The sequence below is a fragment of the Staurois parvus genome, unplaced genomic scaffold (genome assembly GCF_062004578.1).
Source record: "Staurois parvus isolate SC_StPar_1 unplaced genomic scaffold, SC_StPar_1.0 ptg001188l, whole genome shotgun sequence".
Classification (NCBI taxonomy): Eukaryota; Metazoa; Chordata; class Amphibia; order Anura; family Ranidae; genus Staurois; species Staurois parvus.
In genome coordinates, this window is record NW_028318984.1 from 120,462 (window position 1) to 138,423 (window position 17,962).

General features: G+C 49.6%; 1 long non-coding RNA gene across 1 annotated transcript in view; it reads right to left on the reverse strand.

Annotated features, from left to right (window-relative positions):
- LOC149438499 (uncharacterized) overlaps window positions 1-6,079 on the reverse strand; it is a 43,310-nt gene extending 37,231 nt beyond the window's left edge. The window contains exon 1 of the long non-coding RNA XR_016307899.1: window positions 5,957-6,079. This is a non-coding gene — a long non-coding RNA (uncharacterized LOC149438499). The remainder of the gene's footprint in view (window positions 1-5,956) is intronic.
- Window positions 6,080-17,962: the final 11,883 nt, after the last annotated feature.

The window sequence follows — 17,962 nt, forward strand, 5'->3', positions numbered from 1 at the left end:
GGAGTAACTGTTATGAGCCCTGGAGTAATGGGAGTAATCTCGAGAAGGATTAGCTTCTCTCCACGCATCAATAAAGTCATAGCGAAATAATAGTTGGGCCAACTTACGGCTCCATCTAGAAAGGGGCTGAAGCGTAACGGTTTGGGAATGATCCAGAGTCTGGTCCAGTGCTAAATTGGAGTCACCGTCCAGAATTACATCACCCTCAAATTCCCTGGCCATAGAGCGTAACAGGGACTGAAAAAATTCCACCTGATTGGTATTTGTAGTGTAATAAATTAGAAAGATGGTTAGGTTTCCTCCCAAGTGGCCTTTCACCAGAAGATAACGCCACTCCCTGTCCCAGACAATTTTAGATTCAGTAAAGGATAGTCGGCGAGAAAAGCAAAGAGCCACCCCCCCGCTTCTTCTCCGTAGCATTAGCAAATATGCAGACAGGGTAGTTCTTATGGATATATCGCGGAGAGAAGGAGGGGGGTAAATGACGCTCCTGTAGGGCAACAATATCCGCGCCAAGGGCATGGTATGAGCTAAAAGCCTATATGCGTTTGGAGGGGGAATTGAGCCCCTGAACATTGGGAGAAAGTAGACAAATAACTCCTCTAGTGGACCGTAAGGAAGTCATTATAAACAATCAAGGAACTATGTAGGATAGAGACCCTCCATTCCTGACAAGTGAAAATGGTCAGAAGTGTCCCTAAATGCCACCAGCTGACCCCGGAGGAAAACAAGGAAAGATAAGAAGAGAAGAAGTGGCGAAAAAGAAAAGAGAAAACATGCGGAGCACAAAAAAAATGCATGTCGAGCAACCCAAGAGCGGTAAACGAAACAATACTATATAAACGAAGTAGACTATGTACCAAGAAAAACAGAGCAATAGCCCTGTAGTGGAATGGATCTACCCAGAGAAACGATCTCGGGGAAGAGTCTTCCAGTCAAGGAAAGTGCAAAGACACTCTCCGGCACCGATAGTAACAGTAACCCATCAGCAATATATGAAAAGTTTAGTGCATATAAAAATAAGAGCAAAACAATCGAACCTTCTTAAATTATATTCAGCAAACAAATGCAATGTAATCCCCTGGTCCTCTCCACACCCCCCCACAATAACAAAGCAGCAGCGGCCAACGCTCCCCAGGAGTCACAGAGAGGCCACCGCCTATCAAAAAGCACAGTAAAAGGACCCCAAAAGGATAAAGAAGTTCAAGAGGTCTTCTCAGGTGGCTTCCGTGACCCCCTCTTCTTAGAATTTGGCATAGTCCACAATGGTAAGAAGCCGATCCCGTAGGGAAATGGGATGCTGGACTGCGAGAGATAACACCCAGCTGAAGCAGCAATTCCTCGCCATCCTGGAATGTAGAAAACCCATAGGGCTTGCCATTTAGAGAGAACTGCAGGCGAAAGGGGTAGGCCCAGCGATACCTAACGCCCTTCTGTACTAAGTGAGAGAGTAGTGGCTTGAGGGATCGTCGCTTCTGGATAGTGGCCGGAAAGACATCAGCAAAAATTTATATCTTGTGCCCCGTAATTCTCTCTGCCATACTTCATAACCGCTTCCTTGACCCTGAAAAAATAAGGCTTGACGATGACATCCCTGGGAGGCCCCCCCTGCCGAGGGGGGATCAGTGCTCTGTGGATACGATCTATCTCAAGATGAAAGTCATCAATATCGGGCAAAGCAGACCGCATGAGGGTTTGTGCGCAGCTAGCGAGCTCCTTAACCGACTCAGGGAGACCTCGACTGCGAAAATTGCATCGCCTGGCCCGATTCTCCAAATCAATTTTAGAGTATGCTTCCTCTAGGCCACTGGTGGGCAACCTTTTTTTTAAACTGAGCCAAATGTCGCCAAAACCACGATTGAAATTTATTTTGAGAGCCACATTTTTAAAACTGAAAATACATAGGATGGTACACTGTTTTTAGTTTCAATAAGTTTTTATAGTAATTCATCCCCCATAGTAATTCATCCCCCACATAGTAATTCATCCCCCACATAGCAATTCATCCCCCCTATGGTAATTCACCCCCCCTATAGTAATTCATCCCCCATATAGTAATTCATCCCCCATATAGTAATTCATCCCCCCTATAGTAATTCATCCCCCATATTAATTCATCCCTCATATAGTAGTAAGTAAGTAGTAAGCCAAGTCCCCCGTGTCAATTCACTTACCTTTGCTCCGCGCGTTCCTCTCGCCGTGTTCCCGCGCCGTTCCGGTCTTCAGGGCGGACTGTAAGAGGAGCCTAGCTCCTCTCACTTTCGTCACGCTGCCTCGCCTACACACATCCTGACAGCCAATCACTGGCTATCAGGATGTGAGTGGCAGCGAGACTGGCCAATCATTGCATTTGAGCGCGCTGCCCTGGCTGTTTTTTTCTGGATCACGCTGCAGAGTCCCTGCCACCCAAGAGGAGGGAGGGGAGCGGGCGCCCGGCACACAAGAGCCGCATTAAAGCGTGTAAAGAGCCGCATGTGGCTCGCGAGCCGCGGCTTGCCGACCACTGCTCTAGGCGATCTTGCAAGTTGGTGATCATGTTGGAATTTTGGGAGACACTATGGGCTGTCGCATCAACTTTAGCCTCGATACTGTCCAGGCATTGGCCCAGGACCTGGAAATCTTGCTTAAGGTCAGCCACCAACTTTGAGGTAGCTCTATCCAGTTCGCGTTGCAGCAAATCTGCGAACCGAGCTATCAGGGTCGCGTCACCTGAATATTGTGGCAGGTCTGGAGGAATTGTTGGCGAGAAGGCAGGGCTGTCATCTGCGGGCTCTGGACCGCTATTCTGGCTGGAGAAGATGGCAGCGATCTCGCTACTCAATGGCGAGGAGACAGGGGAGTCACGGCCTAAGGAACAGGCCGAAGCCTGGGACTCTGGTGGTACAGGGCTGGAAGGCGACCGGGGGGAGCTGCAGGGGGTCACTCACCCTAGCCGGTGATGCTGACACAGCCCTCCTCGATCCTGGTAGGGATGAAGTGCCTGATTTTCCCCTCTGGGGGAGAGATGCTGCCTTTGGAGAGGCAGAGGAGGTGACAGAAGCCACGGGCGCCGATCCGGGCGCCATCTTGGGCCTCCCAGTCCCCGCAGTGAGCAGCATCTGGGAACCACCACGGCTTTTCCCCGATGTTTTTCCCAGCATCATGCGGGTGTCTGAGGTCCGGTCTAGGTCCGGGGGGGGGGGCCCCGGGAGTTGTGTCACACTATGCCCTTATATGGGCTGTTATCGGCGCCGGAGGTGTGCGGAGCTATCGCCAGCACATCCGATCCCGGCGGCCTCGCATGCGCCGCACTGCATAAAATTTAGACATGCCACATTTGATTACAGTGCAGGACGCAGCATCGCATGGCAATGTACAGCATCGCAGCATATGCTGTTGTACATTGCTATGAATAAAGTATACATTTAGTATACTTTACATAATGTTTTTACAAAACAAAAAAAAAGGGGGGGGGGGGGTTGTGTGATGCGTTGAATCATGCACCACACAGCCCCCTACTGCAGCTAGGAACAGCGAGCTGTTAAACAGCAGAAAGGCACAATGGAGAGGTTGCTGGATAAAAGGGCATTTTACCTGGCTCCCTCTCCATTGTGCCTGTCTGCTGTTGTACAAAATAAGAGAATAAAGGTAATTTCCAGGATGTGCTGCTGTTCAGATCTTAAGTTCACTGCACCCTCTATGCTGTGCCATACATCAAATACTCCAAACTGCTGCACTCGCTATGCTGTGCCCTACATCATATAAACCAGATGACTGAACTCTCTATGCTGTGCTGTACATAACATACTTTAGACAACTATGTTCTTGATGCTGTACATCACATACTCCAGATCACTACACTCTATGCTGAACAATACATGCTTTAGACATCTGTACTTTCTATGCTGTGCTGTATACTCTATGCTGGGCATTACATGCTTCCATCAACTGCACTCTCTTTGCTGTTCTCTAGCCACATGGTTCAGACCACTGCACTCTCTAGGCTGTGCTGTATATCACATACTCCGAACAACCGCACTCTGTATGCCGGACATGACATACTCCGGACTACTGCACTCTATATGCTGTGCTGTATATCACATACACCTGACCACTGCTCTCTCTTTGCTGTGCTGTATATCATATACTTCAGACCACTGCACTCTCTATGCTGTGCTGTATGTCACATATTCCAGGCAACTGCACTCTCTATGCTGTGCTGTATATCACATACTCCTGACCACTGCTCTATGCTGTGCTGTATATCATGTACTTCAGACCACTGCACTCTCTATGCTGTGCTGTATGTCACATATTGCAGACCACTGCACTTTCTAGGCTGTGCTGTATGTCACATATTGCAGACCACTGCACTTTCTAGGCTGTGCTGTAGATCTTATACTCTGGCCTACTGCACTCTCCAGGCTGTGCTGTATATCTCATACTCTGGACCACTGCACTCTCTAGGCCAGGGGTAGACTGACCATTTGGAAACTCAGGGTCAGTAGGGGGCCCCATGAGATGCCCCTGATACCTTTTTCATAGGCTTTTTTGAGTTTGGGCAAGGACACAGGGGCCCCATGATCCCCTATTGCCCGGGGCCCCATGAGTTGTCAGTCCACCCCTGCTCTAGGCTGTACTGTATGTCACATACTCCAGACCACTACGCTCTCTAGGCTGTGCTGCATGTCACATACTCCAGACAACTGCACTTTCTAGGCTGTGCTGTATATTGCATACTTTGGAGCATTGCACTCTCTAGGCCAGGAGTATACAACTTGAGGGACACATGCGGCCAGGGCAGCTGTCAACTGCCAGTAAATGTCCTTTACCGCTGTTGCCTGTGCTGCCTGGAGATGGATTTTTTTTTTTTTTTTGACTGCCTGCCCCTGACCGTTCCACCTCCTGCCCGTCACACCCACTTACAGTTCTAGTGGTTGATTGCCCAGTGTCCTAAGCAACCAACCACATGCTTGCTCCGTCCTAGTCAGAGGAGCAAGAAGACAGAACCAGAGTAAGCAGTGGGGACCTGTCGCTGTCGGACTGTGAGAGAGGAAGTTGGGCAGAGATGGACAGACGGTGCTGGAACCTGGAGGACAGATGACAGGAGGAGGGATGGGAGGCAGTCCAAGTAGAAGAGGCAGTTAGATGGAGCTCCCGGAGCAGCAGCTGAGAGGAGGAGGAAACATCTGGAACTTAGGGGGAGGGGTAGGGACACTGATGTAGAGGGGGAGTGGGGAGGGGCATGGTGCCATGTGGCAGAGTGTGAGGATATGGGGAAAGGCTGACAAGCTGTAGTAGCCCCAGTGGTGGACATCTCCTCCTCATGTGGTGTGTCCTGAGCTGAGGAATGGGGGCCTGCTCTGCAGTGCCATAGCCTCTCCTCTCTCAGTCATTCCTAATGGCACCCCCACGCCCGGTGGAAAAGCATTGCTGGTCATGACATGCAACACACCCCTCTACAAAACCCTGAGATTGGGATGCAGCACTCGGTACACTACTGGATGTGGCACTCTCTATACCATGGGGCGCAGCACTCGCTATCCCGTGGGGCCCGGCCCTCGCTATACTAAGGGGCCCGGCCCTCGCTGCACTAAGGGGCCCGGCACAAGCTACACTAAGGGGCCCGGCACTCGCTATCCTTTGGGATACGGCACTTGCTATACTATGAAATCTGTAGTTACACCATAGGACTACAGGAATGAACTCGTGTTGTACCTTTCATGACCATGAGATGGCTCCACATTAATAAACACTAACATGTTCTGAAGAAACCTAAAGAAGTATGTGTATGTCACCTCCCTCTAGATTCTACATAGGAATCCATCCTCTTACAGCAGACGGGACACTCATTGCTGTCAGCTTGTCAAACCGTTCAGGGAACGGCGGCTACACTCTACCATTGTAGAGGTTCCCCTTCTCTTACAGACCATCACCTCCCCGCTTAACCCTCCCATACAGGCCGCGCTCTCCACACCTTAGCGGAACATCCACTCGCTTCCGGTCCGACGTAAGAGACGAGGAGGGCGCAGACGCTGAATGAGAAACACCAGGGAGCCGAGTGATGATGTAAAGTGGGCGTGGTAAAGGCCCTCTACCATAGCCGTTGTTGTAGCCCCGTTGATTCTAGCCCCTTATGAATGTTATGTCATTGATGAAGGGTGACCTCTTGTAGATGCGGACAGGGGGGTACAATCACCAGTTTACTGCAAAGACATAACCCTGTGTAGTGCTGAACACAGTGGGGGAGGTTTCTGCTAGCCATACACTAATCCACAAATCGTTCAAGCGTGTTTTAACAAAAACGCATGGTCGTGAGAAAAAAATGGTATCGCCACAAAGTAATGACAGATTTTTGAACAATCAGTCCTCACGCACACTGGACGTTTTTAATGCAGCTGTTTTTGGCTTTTGACTTTTTTTTTTCCTACAGCCAGTAAACCCCCCAGCATGTTATCCTACGTGTCCATGCACACACAGACTGTAATCAACGTTCTTTGGCTGGAAATAAAACCCAGTACTAGTGGGTTTCTAGAGGAGTTTTTTAGCTGTAAAAACGCTTTAACTCTGAAAAACGCAGCAAAACACGGTAAGTTGTGGCAATCCAGCGTTTTTGGACTTTTTTGTGACAAAAAATTTTTTTCGTTTGTTAAAAAAAAACTAAAAACCGCAAGCGCGGCTAAACACTAATACAAAAACGCTGAAAAACTCAAGTTTTAAACGTGACTTTACACAGCTAACACTACCAGCTTTATGAAAACGCCCCGTGTGCATGGAGCCTAAGTCATTTAATGGACATAAATTAGTTTTTCGTTCGTTTCATCATATATACACAGTACCAACAGTTTGATTTTTTTACGGGTAAGTATCACATTAACCTTTCAATTTATTGTCCATTTGGTAGAAGTTTTCCAAACTTTTCCTTCAGTTTTTTTGGCTCAAAAACATCAGAACTGATTTTCTATTTGTGCCCATTACCTGGATGAAAGATGAACAAACCGTCCAAATGACAGATTTTCAAACGATTTTTCATCTAGTATATGGGCACCGTTACTAAAACTGGAGCATACAGAATCTGGTGCAGCTGTGGTTAGCCAATCACCTTCTAACTTCATAAAATAATAGTGCAGCGCTAAAATAAATTTATGGTCATAAAATTAATAAAAAGGCTATATACCAAAAGTTCATAAAATTAATTAATAAGGTCATAAAGTGACTTTCAGTGCTCTTATGGGTGCTTTCAATTCTGATACGTCTGTGCTTGTGCGGTGGTATGAGGCGAATTGCACACTCACCAGACACGCAATAAACATGCGCCAACAAGATATTATCCTGAAGTCATCAAGGTAGGTATGGTAATCAAGTTGACTCCCTCTAAAGGGCAGGATGATAGGATGGTCAAATCCCGGGACTTTACATGTAGACCAAACAGCCAGAGTTCCGAACCTTTAGGGCTAAGTGGATGCTGCTTCCTGGATAAGCAGGATCCCTCTGGGTACTGGGATGGATCGGTCTCACTTACAGGGCATCTGCAAATTCAATGCTCCTTTTTATATGATGCCATCACCCTAGAACCCTGATCACACAGCCACTTCCTCGTCACCTCATGGTGACAAGGTATATAGCCTTTTTATTAATTTTATGATCATTATTATTATACAGTATTTATATAGCGCCAAAAGGTTTGCTCAGCGCTGTACATTAGCTGGGGGACAGAACATGAGACAAGACGTAACAATACAATACACGAGGGGTTCGAGGGCCCTGCTCTTTCGAGCTTACAATCTAGGAGGGAGGGGAAAGTGGTACAGGAGGAAGTGGTGGTGGGAGAAGTGGAGGAGATCAGTTGTTAGGTGAGGGTGGGGTAGGCTTCCCTGAAGAGATGGGTTTTCAGGGTGCGCCTGAAGGTGAGGAGGGTAAGTGACAGTCTGATGGATTGGGGTAGGAAGTTCCAGAGGATGGGGGAAGTCCTAGAGAAGTCCTGCAATCGGGCGTGGGAGGAGGAGGCCAGGGAGCTAGAGAGTAGGAGGACCTGTGAGGAGCGAAGGGCACGGGTAGGGTGGTATTTGGGTATCAGGTCAGTTAGGTAGTTTGGGGCAGCGTTGTGAGTGGCTTTGTAGGTCAGACTTAGCAGTTTGAATTTGATGCGCTGGGCAATCAGGAGCCAGTGAAGGGATTGGCAGATGTGGAGCGGTTGGTGAGCTGGATGAGTCTCGCCACTGAGTTCAGGATCGACTGGAGTGGGGATAGCGTTTGTTTGGGTAGGCCAGTGAGAAGGGAGTTGCAGTAGTCCAGGCATGAGATGATGAGGGAGTGTACGAGTTGTTTAGTAGTGTCTGGGGTGAGGAATGTACGTATTTTGGAGATGTTGCGGAGGTGGAGCCTGCATGACCTTGATAGTGATTGGACATGAGGTTGGAAGGAAAGGTTTGAGTCCAGGGTGACCCCCAGGACTTTGGCGTGTGGGGTGGGAATGATGGTGGCGTTGCTAGTAGTGATGGAGAGGATGGGGGGGAGCGCGGACTGGGGGGAAAACCAGGAGCTCGGTTTTGGACAGGTTTAATTTGAGGAAATGGAGCGACATCCAGTCTGATATGATGTTCAGGAGGTGGGTGCAGGCGGAGAGTGAGGGGGTGAGGTGGGGGGTGGAGAGGTAAATTTGTGTGTCGCCGGCATAGAGGTGGTAATTGAAGCCGTGGGAGTGTATTAGTTTGCCAAGGGAGGAGGTGTAGATGGAGAAGAGGAGGGGTCCGAGGACAGAGCCTTGGGGGACTCCAACAGAGAGGGGGAGGTGGCAGTGTTATAGGTGACGCTGAAGGAGCATTGGGATAGGTAGGAGGAGAACCAGGAGAGAGCAGCGTCCCTGATGCCAACGGAGTGCAGTTTAGTAAGGAGGAGAGGGTGGTCAACTGTGTCGACGGCCGCAGAGAGGTCAAGGAGTAGGAGGACTGAGTAATGGCCATTAGCTTTGGCGGTTAGCAGGTCGTTGGTGATTTTAAGTTCGGCGGTTTCGGTGGAGTGTAGGGGACGGAAGCCAGACTGTAGTGGATCAAGGAGGTTGTTATCAGTGAGGTGGGCACTTAGGCGATTGTTGGCCTGGCACTCAAGGAGCTTGGAAGTGAATGGCAGCGGGAAGATGGGTCTAAATTTATTTTAGCACTGCACTATTATTTTATTATTTCATATTAGGTTTGTTGCTTTGTTTACGTTTGTGCTTAGCTGCTCTTTCATGTGTGCGCTCACATATACTTCCTTTACACCTTCTAACTTCAGCTTGTTCAATTAAGCTTTGAGAATTCTAATTTGTTCACATATATGTGAATTGGATACGTTTTGAACTGCATCCAAGTTGCATGACATGTGAAATAACATTGGTTTCTATTGTGCCTCTTCACGTACAGTGCCTTGAAAAAGTATTCATACCCCTTGAAATTTTCCACATTTTGTCATGTTACAACCACAAACGTAAATGTATTTCATTCGGATTTTATGTGCAGACCAACACAAAGTGGCACATAATTGTGAAGTGGAAAGAAAATGATAAATGTTTTTTTAAAATGGTTTTTACAAATAAATATCTGAAAAATGTGGCGTGCATGTGTATTCAGCCCCCGAGTCAATACTTTGTAGAACCACCTTTCGCTGCAGTTACAGCTGCAAGTCTTTTTGGGGATGTCTCTACCAGCTTTGCACATCTAGAGAGTGACATTTTTGCCCATTTCTTCTTAGCAAAATATCTCAAGCTCTGTCAGATTGGATGGAGAGCGTCTGTGAACAGCAATTTTCAAGTCTTGCCACAGATTCTCAATTGGATTTAGGTTTGGACTTTGACTGGGCCATGCTAACACATGAATGTGCTTTGATCTAAACCATTCCATTGTAGCTTCGCCTGTATGTTTAGGGTCGTTGTCCTGCTAGAAGGTGAACCTCTGCTCTAGTCTCAAGTCTTTTGCAGACTCTAAGGCTACGTTCACACTAGCTTTGTCAGCAGGCGTCAGACAAGCGTTTGGGAAGCGTTTTTAATGCTTCTCAAATGCCTATGAAAATTCTGCACGTGGCAGCACACAGTGCTGTTCACACTGAAGCGTTGCGTCGCGGCAAAATTGGCGCCTCATGTCGAGTCAGGAGGAGTTGAAGCCTCCCATTCAAGTCCATGGTGCCGTTCCTCAAACGCCTGGCAGGCGTTTGTTGTGCGGTTGCAAGGCGTTTGCGGAGCATTAATTCCATTTAACTTCATTATAGGCATTTGTGGTGCTGTTTTATCGCTTGGCAAGCGCCTATCAAACACCTCAAAACCGCACATAGGGTGTTTGGGGAGCATTTGAGGAGCGTTAAAAACGCTTCCCAAACACCTGTCAAATGCTATAGGGGTGTTTGGCAAGAGTTAGAAATAAAGTCAACTGTGAGCAAGCCCTAACAGATTTTCTTCTAAGATTGCCCTGTATTTGGCTCTATCCATCTTACCATCAACTCTGACCAGCTTCCCTGTCCCCACTGAAGAAATGCATCTCCACAACATGATGCTGCCACCACCATGTTTCACAGTGGAGATGGTGTGTTCAGGGTGATGTGCAGTGTTAGTTGTCTGCCACACATAGTGTTTTGCTTTTAGGACAAAAAGTTAAATTTTGGTCTCATCTGACCAGAGCACCTTCTTCCACATGTTTGCTGTGTCCCCCACATGGCTTCTCCTAAACTGGACTTCTCATGGCTTTCTTTCAAAAATGGCTTTCTTCTTGCCACTTTTCCATAGAGGCCAGATTTGTGGAGTGCACGACTGGGCGGCCATGTCTTGGTAGGTTTGCAGTTGTGCCATACTCTTTCCATTTTCGGATGATGGATTGAACAGTGCTCCGTGAGATGTTCAAAGCTTGGGGTTTTTGTCAAGGTCCTACCTTTTCCCAGAGGTTATGTTACTCCATGTGCTAGCATCCATCTTGGATTTCTGCTGAGCATGATGGGAATCTTTTATGCCTTCAGGTCTCTGAGGTCCATCCCCCAGAGGGGTGTGGCTGAGTACATATAAGCCTGGGATCTGCACATGCTCTTTGCACTTGTGTCTTGTGTCTTTGTCTTGCTACAGCTCTGTGTATACGCTTGTGACTCTTCTGGTATTCTGACTCGGCTTGTGACTAAGACCATTCTCTGTGTTTCCCTTTGATCTGACCTTCCGTTGCTGAACCCGGCCCGTGACCTGTGATTCTCTGTCTACTGTTCTGTACTGTTTTGTCCCGTTGTTATTGACCCGGCTTGTCTGACTACGCTATTGTCATTCTCACCAGCTACATGCCATTGGCGGCGGCCATTACCGCAGCTGGGGTGTCTCGGGGGCCGCGACCTGGTCCCTGGTTGCGTCAAGTCCATCCCCACCATCAGGGGCCCTGGTGAAGGGCAGCCTGGGACTTAGACTCCGCGCCCTGAGGGACTTCAGTCTGTTGGTGGTGGTTGTCGTCAGCCAGTGCGTTACCCTGCCACTAGGCCTACCTGTCCGTTCCACAGCCCTGCCCTGACAGTTTTTTTCATAACCTAACCCTACGTTAAACTTCTCCACAACTTTATCCCTGACCTGTGTGGTGTGTTCCTTGGCCTTCATGATGCTGTTTGTTCACTAATGTTCTTTAACAAGCCTCACAGCTTCACAGAACAGCTGTATTTATACTGAGATTAAATTATGCACAGGTGGACTCTATTTACTAATTAGTTTACTTCTTGTCAGCACCTGTGGTAGTGAGCTCTTAATCCACAGCTTGGGGTTCCCCAGGGTGCGGAGTCTAAGCCCCAGCCTGCTTGTTCACCAGAGCCCCTGATGGTGGGGATGGACTTGGAGCAGGCTGGAACCAGGTCGCAGCCCAAGGTACACCCAGCTGAGGTAGAAGAGACCACTAGCGGGAGCAGGGTACAATAGAAGTAAACTCAGGAGATCCAGTAGGCAAGCCGAGGTCAGGACAGGCGGAAGACAAGCAATGTCAGGAACGAAGCCGAGGTCGGTACACAGATAGACAATATAGGAGGAATGTGAGGGACAAGCCGGGGTTGGTACACAGATATACTTGAACGGATTCTCAGAGGAACACAGGGGAGCTCGGACAACAAATGTTGCTCAGGCAAAGTGAGACAGACTGAGCATGTCTTAAATAGATGACAAGCCAGCTAGGAGGCGGGCCAGGAAATGATGAAAGGGAAGCACATAAAACCCAGGGAATAGCAGACGATGTCCATAGGTGAGCACAGAGAAACACACATGTGAAGGAACAGCAAGGAGGTAAGACAAACAAACAAGAGGCTGCAGGCTAACTTGTGACAGTATCCCCCCTCTTACGAGGTCTCCCCACTTTTTTAGGGCCAGGCTTAAGGGGAAATTTCCAATGAAAAAATTCCACCAGACGGGGAGCAGAAACATCAGCAGAAGGAATCCAACACCTCTCCTCAGGACCATATCACTTCCAGTCAATAAGATACAAAAGATTCCCTCTGATGAACTTAGAATCCAAGATTTGCTTGACTTCATACTGATCCGAAATACTCGCTATTAGAGAAGGAAGACTATGAGGACAGGAAAACCTGTTGATAATATAGGGTCTCAGAAGAGAAACATGGAAAACATTAGGGGTTCTCAGCTGTGAAGGGAGGTGAAGTTTGAAAGCAACAGGATTGACCTGGCGGAGAATGGTAAATGGACCAATGAAACGAGGAGCAAATTTCAGAGGTTACTCTTAGATGGATATTCTTGGTAGAGAGCCAAGCCTTGTCACCAGGGAGGAATTTGGGACTTACGCGGCGATAACGATCTGCAGCCATTTTCTACTTGGAAGCTGCCAGATGTAAATTCTTGGAAATCTCTGCCCAGATGGAATTGAAGGATCGTTGTTTATCTGCAGCCGCAGGAACCGTAGAGGAGATAGGAACAGGAAATGGCACCGAAGGATGATGACCATACAACATGAAAAAGGGGGAATCGCCAGTACTGGCACTGGCATGGTTATTAAGGGCAAACTCAGCCCATGGTAGAAGGTCTACCCAATTTATTATTATTATTATTATTATACAGTATTTATAAAGCGCCAATAGTTCGCTCAGCGCTGTACATTACAAAGGGAGACAGAACATGTGACAGAACAATACCAATACAATGCAAAACATGAGGGGATCAAGGGCCCTGCTCTTTCGAGCTTACAATCTAGGAGGGAGGGGGTGGTGGCACAGGAGGAGATAGCTGTGGGGGATGGAGTGGTAGGAAGAGTGGAGGAGGGAGGCAAGTTAGCAGGGGGTGGGGTAGGCTTCCCTGAAGAGATGGGTTTTCAGGGTGCGCCTAAAGGAGAGGAGAGTAGGTGATAATCTGATGGGTTGGGGCAGGGAGTTCCAGAGGATGGGTGACACCCTGGAGAAGTCCTGGAGGCGGGCATGGGAGGAGGAGACCAGGGAACTAGAGAGAAGGAGGTCTTGTGAGGAGCGGAGTGTGCGTGCTGGGCGGTACTTGGATATTAGGTCAGTGATGTAGTTCGGGGCAGTATGGTGGACAGCTTTGTACGTCAGCGTTAGGATTTTGAATTTGATCCGTTGCGCAATCGGAAGCCAGTGGAGGGATTGGCAGAGGGGGGTGGCGGAGACAGAACGGTTGGAAAGGTGAATGAGTCTGGCAGCCGTGTTCAGGATGGACTGAAGAGGGGATAGCCAGCGGCGAGGCAGGCCAGTGAGGAGGGAGTTGCAGTAGTCGAGTCGTGATATGATGAGGGAGTGGATGAGCTGTTTAGTGGTTTCTGGGGTTAGGAACGTGCGGATTTTGGCGATGTTGCGGAGGTGGAGTCTGCACGAGTTTGTTAAAGATTGGACTTGGGGCTGGAAGGATAGGTTGGAGTCCAGAATGACACCCAGTACTCTGGCCTGCAGGGCGGGTTTGATGGTAGCGTTGTTGGATGTGACGGAGAAATCAATGGGGGGTGGTGTCCGGGCTGGGGGGAAGACAAGAAACTCGGTTTTGGAGAGGTTCAATTTAAGGAAGTGGAGCGACATCCAGTCTGATATGTCGCTCAGTAGGTGTGTGATTCGGGCTGAGACCAAGGGGGTGAGGTGGGGGGTTGAGAGATAGATTTGTGTGTCGTCGGCATAGAGGTGGTAGTTGAAGCCGTGAGAGTGTATGAGTTGGCCAAGGGAGGAGGTATAGATGGAGAAGAGAAGGGGCCCGAGGACAGAGCCTTGAGGGACCCCAACAGAGAGGGGGAGTGAGGGGGAGGTGGTAGCATTATAGGTAACGCTGAAAGAGCGTTGTGACAGGTAGGATGAGATCCAGGAGAGAGCAGAATCTCTGAGGCCGAGGGAGTGTAGTTTTTTGAGGAGGAGGGGGTGGTCGACTGTGTCGAAGGCCGCAGAGAGGTCAAGGAGTAGGACCACTGAATAGTGTCCATTAGCTTTGGCGGTTAGCAGGTCGTTGGAGAGTTTGAGTAAGGCAGTTTCGGTGGAGTGTAGGGGACGGAAGCCGGACTGTAGGGGATCGAGGAGGTTGTTGTCGTTGAGGTGAGAGCATAGGCGGGTGTAGACTAGGCGCTCGAGGAGTTTAGATGTAAATGGGAGCAGGGAGATGGGTCTGAGGTTGTTCGGGTCATTGGGGTCCAGGGAGGGCTTTTTAAGTATGGGGGTGATGTGTGCATGTTTCAGAGGGGAGGGGAAAGTGCCTGAGGAGAGGGAGAGATTGAAGATGTGGGTGAGGGAGCGTAGGATGGAGGAGGAGGAAGGTCGTAGGAGTTGTGAGGGGATAGGGTCGAGGGGGCAGGTGGTGAGGCGGGCATCAGAGAGGGTCTTGGAGACTTCCTCGATGGTAGTAAGGTCAAAGGTGTGGAGTGTTGGGGGAGCTTCAGTATGAGGAATGTAGGGTGGGGTGGAAGAGGAGGTCAGAGCAGTGGTGAGGCCGTGGGAGAGGGGTGATGAGGGGGTAGCTGAGTGAGGGTGAAGGGGGTTGGAGAGAGTTTGAGCAGCGACGAAGTCCCTGCGGGTTATGTCGAGGGGGAGGGGGGATAAGGGGGTAGCTGTGTGAGAGGGGACAGGTTGAGAGGGCGTGTGAGTTGCGGCAATGTTCTTGCGAATTGTGTCAATTTTGTTTTTGAAGTGATTGGCAATCTCAAGGGCAGTGAGTGAGGTGCTGGGTGGAGGTGGGGGTGGAGAGAGTAGAGAGTTGAAGGCAGAGAAGAGTCGGCGAGGATTGGAGGAGAGGGCCTTGATGAGGGTCAAGAAGTAGGCCTGTTTGGCAGCATGGAGGGAGGAGGGGTAGGTGCGGAAGGCAGATTTGTAGCGGGTGAAGGCTTGTTTGGATTTGGTTTTGCGCCATAGTCGCTCCAGGGCACGACTTTGTCGTTTGAGGGTTTTGGTGTGATCAGTCTGCCAGGGCTGGAGCGGTCGGGGTCTGGTGTTGCGTGTGGTTAAAGGCGCTAGTGAGTCAAGGGCTGTTGAGAGCGCATTGTTGTAGGCGGTCAAAGCCAAGTCGGGGCAGGACGGGGAGGATGCGGTCGTGGAGTTGATCAGCTGCAGAGTGGAGGGAGGCAGGGTTAAGGTTGCGGAGGTTACAGCTGGTAGTAGTGTGACATTTGGAGGGGTAGGCGTTGGAGGACGAGGAGATAGAGAAGGTGATCAGGTTGTGGTCAGAGAGAGGGAAGGGGGTGTTAGTGAGGTTGTGGGGAGCACATCGGTTGGAGAAGACAAGATCAAGGATATTTCCGTCGGAGTGGGTGGTGGATTGTATGCACTGTGCAAGTGCAAAGGAGGAGGTTAGGTGGAGGAGACGGGCTGTGTCCGGGTTGTCGAGGTTGACAGGGATGTTAAAATCCCCAAGAATTATGGTGGGTAGCTCAGAGGAGAGGAAGAAGGGTAGCCAGGAGGAGAAGTCATCCAGGAAGCGGGGTATGGATCCAGGAGGCCGGTATATCACAGCAATCTTCAGGGGGGTTGGGGAGAATAGTCGGACGCAGTGGGCCTCGAAGGAGGAGAAGGATAGGGAGGGGGGGTTTGGGAGGACTCGGAAGGTGCTCTGCGGTGACAGGAGCAGACCAACCCCACCACCTTTACGACCGTTAGGCCTGGGTGAGTGGGTCCAGGTGAGACCTCCATAGGAGAGTGCAGCAGGGGAGGTAGAGTCAGTGGGCTGGATCCAGGTTTCCGTGATCGCCAGGAGGTTGAGGGAGCGGGAAACAAAGAGGTCGTGGATGGCGGTAAGCTTGTTGCACACCGAACGGGCGTTCAGGAGTGCACATGAAAACGGGGGAGAGATTTTAGGGAGCAGGGAGACAGATACTAAGTTGCGGGGGTTGCAGTAGGACGTGGAAGTGGGAGGGTGTTGAGCGGGTGAGGGAGGTGGAGGGCCAGGATTTGGGGAGATGTCCCCCGCGGCTAGGAGGAGGAGAAGGGTGAGAAAGGTGGCATGGGAGCGGGATGTGCAGGAGCGTGAGAAACTCCTAGTGGAGGTGTTGGGGTCAGTGGGAGAGCGGAGTAATAGGAGGAGGTGGTGGGTGCCATAGAGGGGTGAGGGAAGCAGTGAGGACACGATATACAAATGTTTGGGAGGGGCAGAGGGATATAGTGAATGGAATTTGGGAACGGAGGAGAGGAAAATGAGAAGGAGGAGTGGAAGAGACATTTTGGGGAGGTGAAGAGAGCAGTAGTAGGGAGATGATAGCAGTGAGGGGGAGATGTACAGGTTGTGGGGTGGAGCAGATGGGTAGAGAAATGAGATTTGGGAACAGAGGGTAGTAATATGATGGGCCGAAATGAAGGTACGAATATAGCGTTCCATGTTTTGGTTGACCCTTTTGGTTTGGCCATTAGACTGTGGATGGAAGGCTGAAGATAAGTCCAACTTGACTCCAAAGGACGTGGCTAGATCCCTCCAGAAGCGAGCTGTAAATTGAACCCCTCTATCCGAAACAATGTGAGAGGGCATACCGTGAAAACAGAAGATCTCCTTAATGAAGGTGGAGGCCAACGTGACGGCCGAAGTCCCGGAAGTGGAGTTCGGTGGCACATTTTAGAAAACCTGTCCACAACCACCCAGATAACAGTGGAACCAGAAGGGGGTAGCTCGGAAATAAAGTCCATGGAAATGCAATGCCAAGGCTCATCTGGAACCCGTAGAGGTAATAGGAGACCTGCTGGAGTAGACATGGAGGACTTAGATTGCACACAAATGGCGCAAGCCTGAACATATTCTTCAACATCCTTTTGCAGTGAGGGCCACCAGTAATGACGCTGCAGGAAGGCACAGGTGCTTTGTACCCCAGGATGTCCAGAAAGTTTAGTCATGTGCCCATTTGAGTAGCTTGAGACGAAGGGCGGGGACCACAAAGGTCTTTCCAGATGGGATGCGTTTAGGCTGAAGATGAGTGGTGGCTAGGATCTGATTGGCAGAAATGATAGGTTCTGGTTCAATATGACATTCAGAATCATCACTGTCAAATGATCTTGACAAGGCATCCGCACAGGCATTTTTGGAACCAGGCCGGAAGGTAATGTCAAAATTAAATCTGGCAAAGAAGAGAGCCCATCGTGCTTGTCTGGGATTCAAATGCCGGGCGGACTGGAGATACTAGAGGTTCTTATGATCAGTGTGAACCAGAATGCGATGTGGGGATCCCTCCAGCAGATGTCGCTATTCCTGCAGTGCCAGCTTTATTGCCAGCAATTCCCGATCACTGATAGTGTAATTCTTTTCAGCATCCGAAAATTTCTTAAAGAAGGCACAAGGACGGAGTTTGCCATCATGCATTTGGAGCAGGACGGCCCCCACTCCCAAAGAAGAAGCGTCTACCTCCAAGAAGAAAGGCTGAAAAATGTCTGGACGTATGAGAATCGATGCAGAGAGAAAAGTGGATTTTAGTCTGTGGAATGCATCAACTGCCTCGGAAGGGCAGGTTCTGGCGTTGGAACCCTTTTGAGTCAAAGAAGTGATTGGGGCCACCAGCGAAGAATAGTTAGGAATGAACTGGTGATAGAAGTTAGTGAA